The sequence below is a fragment of the Orycteropus afer genome, unplaced genomic scaffold (assembly GCF_000298275.1).
Source record: "Orycteropus afer afer isolate SDZICR_OR568_19922 unplaced genomic scaffold, OryAfe1.0 scaffold02689, whole genome shotgun sequence".
In the NCBI taxonomy this organism is placed as follows: domain Eukaryota; kingdom Metazoa; phylum Chordata; class Mammalia; order Tubulidentata; family Orycteropodidae; genus Orycteropus; species Orycteropus afer.
In genome coordinates, this window is record NW_006924276.1 from 10,835 (window position 1) to 11,516 (window position 682).

Below are 682 nucleotides of genomic sequence, written 5' to 3' on the forward strand. Positions count from 1 at the left end.
CTTATTTCTTTTTCAGCAATCTTTTTGCTGGTATAGAGGAATCCAACTGATTTTTGGATGTTGATCTTTCTATCCTGCCACGATGCTAAATCCCTCAATTAGTTCCAGTATGTTTTTGACTGAGTCTCTTGGGTTTTCTAGGTATAGGATCATATCATCAGCAAATAGGGATAGTTTGACTTGTCCCTTACAAATTTGGATGCCTTTAATTTCCCTTTCTTTTCTTATGGCCCTGGCTAGGACTTCAAGTACACTGTTGAATAGAAGTGATAGAGGGCATCCTTGTTTGGTTCCTGTTCTCAAGAGGAATGGTTTCAGTCTCTTTCCATTGAGAATAATGTTGCCTGTTGGTTTTGCATAAATACCCTTTATTATGTTGAGGAATGTCCCTTCTGTTCCTATTTTGCTGAGAGTTTTGATCAGGGATGAGTGTTGGATTTTATCAAATGCTTTTTCTGCATCAGTTGAAATGATCATGTGGTTCTTCTCCTTTGTTTTATTTATGTGGTGGATGATGTTGATTGTTTTTCTAATGTTGAGCCATGCCTGCATAACTGATACGAAGCCCACTTGGTCATAATAAATGATTTTTTTTTTTTTTTTATTAGGATTTGGGTGAAGATTTACAGAGCAAATTCACTTTTCATACAGCAGTTCACATATACTTTGTCTCATGTCATTG